Raw genomic sequence first — 3,017 nt, 5'->3', positions numbered from 1 at the left:
GATGAGGATGAGGAGGAGGATAGGATGAGGACGTGACTGATGATGAAGATGAGGATAGGATGAGGATGAGGATGTGGAAGAGAATGAGGATGAGGATAAGGATTGGATGAGGAAGAGGTAGAGGATGATGATGAGGATAGGATGAGGACAAGAATGAGGATGAGGATGAGGATAGGATGACGATGAAGAAGAGGATGAGGACAAGAATGAGTAGGAAGATGAGGATGAGGATAGAATTAGCACGAGATGAGGATGAGGATAGGATGTGGATGAGGATGTGGATGAGGAGAGTTTGAGGACGAGGATGAGGAAGTCGATGAGGATAAGGAAGAGGTTGAGGATGAGGATGAGGATAGGATATGGTTGAGGATGAGGAGGAGAATGAGGATAAGGAGGAAGATAGGATGAGGACGAGAATGAGAATTAGGATAGGATGAGATGAGGACGAGGATAGGATGAGGATGAGGATAGGATGAGGAGGAGGATGAGGATAGGATGAGGACGATAATGAGGAGGAGGATAGGATGAGGAAGAGGACGAGGATGAGGATGAGGATAGGATGAGGACGAGAATGAGGATTAAGGATAGGATGAGGAAGAGGTGGAGCATGAGGATAAGGATAGGATTAGGACGAAAATGAGGATGAGGATGAGGATGAGGATAAGGANTATATATATATATATATGTATATATATTATAAGTTAAGGTTTAAGAGATAGTATACATATTTGAACTAGGAAATAGAAATCTTAACTCCCATTTGGTAAATTGGGAGAGTGTTATTCATGTGTGAATGTTTTTTAATTTCCTATTTAGCTCACAATTGTTACCTTACAATCAGAAAAAGGAAACATTGAGAGATGGTTTCCATAACAGGTTAGCTTTTGAGTCTGTGTGTGGGGCTAATATGCTTTTCGTTAATGTCATGTTGTTATGAGTTATGACTAAAAAATTATAGGTTAAAAATGAGGGTGAGATAAAATCTTTTTTTAAGAGCACAAACTAAATGAACAAAATGTTGTGTAATGTACGTGTAGTATACGTGCAGTGCATGTGCAGTGCATGTACAATGCATGTGCGGTATATGTGCAGTTTAATTCTTAGTTTACCCATATTTGGCTCTCTTGTCCATGTTCGTTATATTACATTTTAGGAGAGAACCTTCCTTTTTTATCACTTTAACGAGACTTCAACTTAACCATTATTTGGCTCTCTTGTCCATGTACGTTATATTATATTTTAGGAGAGAACCTTCCATTTTTATCACTTTGAAGGGACTTCAACTTAACTACGTACGCCATTTGGTAATGGATGCATGTGACTATTCAACTATAACAACCTTTATTTATATGTGACTTACTTTAATTATAATTTTGAGCTTTAATGAGACAAAAGGTTGTGGATAAGTAAACAACTATGTTGGAAATAGATAAGTAGAAAAAATGAAATGGACAAGCTTCATTATATGAAGACACATGAACAAGCATGCTAAAGAATGTGTTAAGTGCGATTTCAAGTTTTATACACTTGGTGCTCTTTGCCAACACTCAAAAACAAAACACTGAGACTTCAAAATCATTTGCTCATACTACCAGAATCGCTTTACAAATCACAACTCTCTCTGCTGCAATATGAGAACATGGATTTTTGCTTTAAGTGAGTTTTCTTAAAAAAAAATTAATTATTCATTTTTATGTTATAACATTTTAATACATTTTGTTTCTTGTTTTCTCTCCCTACATTAGACCCCCCACAAGAGCCCAAAAGAAAGGGAAGAAGCAGCCACCACAGAAGTAGATGGAGAAGAGAATAAAGAAAAATGACTATCATCTCTTAATATTAGTTACGTTGGTATTGTAAGAATTTGATACTGAGGAAGTATTTCATTATGAATGGGTTGTCTAATGATCTCAATAATTACTCCAACTCATATATGTCTGTTAAATTAATTTGGTATGCACTTGAGAAATAAAGAAATATGATATTGAGGAAGTTAAGATTAAAAAAAATATGATGTTACCTCTACCTCAAGTATTAAATGACTGACAATAAATTAATAGAGTCTCAGTCCTATGAGATACATAGAATTACTCATGAAATCATTTATGATGATATGCACTTAGGGAATTAAACTCACAGAGCATATGAATATCTATTCGTTGGGTATGTTGTAAACAATAAAGCGTACATGTTTTACGATCTTAACTCAAAAGTGATCATTGAGTCTAACAGTGTTGACTTCAACGAAGAGAAATTTCTTTTAAATTGAATAATAGTGGGAGCACATCAACTAGTCATATACTTGTGATTAAAAATAATGATATAAAATGAAAGGTTTGAAATAAAACCTATAAGAAGTAAGAGAGCAATAATTATAGAGAGTATATACTTGATTGTATGATCTATATATTGGAGGATGATCGAGGTCGTACCCGATACAAATAATATAACAATTAAAACTGCAGTACTAGGAAGTGACTTCTAGGTCGTTTCCCAAGGATTATCTTTCAAGCAAAGTATCAAACACCTTATACTCACACACACAATGGGGTTTTTTTTGTTGGATAGTATGAACATAAATCAAATTCAGAAACAGTAGTTAAACAATATAATAAAACGGCTAAATTCCTTTGGTTCGTTTGTTCACAACTAAATTCTCGGTTTCAAAAGATTATTTTCAGATTCCAACCATTAACTTTCGAATTTGTTGAGAATCAATTAACTAAGCGATAATCAATTCAAAGTTCTAGAACCTAAACATCAAACTAAGCGAAATCAGTAAAAGCATGAAACGTTTAACAAATTCACACGAACTAAGCATTCATGCACTAGAGAGAGTAAATCAACTAAGTGAAGATAAACTCAACCAACCAGTTTCTAAGCAATGGCATTAAGCAAACCATATTCAGAAAAGATAGAAGAAATCAACAATAAAGAAACCGAAAATGCATTAATAACTAAACCTCAAGAGTTGTGATACATTACCAAAGGAACTTAGTCCAGAAATTTAACCTTCC

Source organism: Lupinus angustifolius, chromosome LG20 (genome assembly GCF_001865875.1).
Source record: "Lupinus angustifolius cultivar Tanjil chromosome LG20, LupAngTanjil_v1.0, whole genome shotgun sequence".
NCBI classification, from domain to species: domain Eukaryota; kingdom Viridiplantae; phylum Streptophyta; class Magnoliopsida; order Fabales; family Fabaceae; genus Lupinus; species Lupinus angustifolius.
This window is presented reverse-complemented; position numbering follows the sequence as displayed.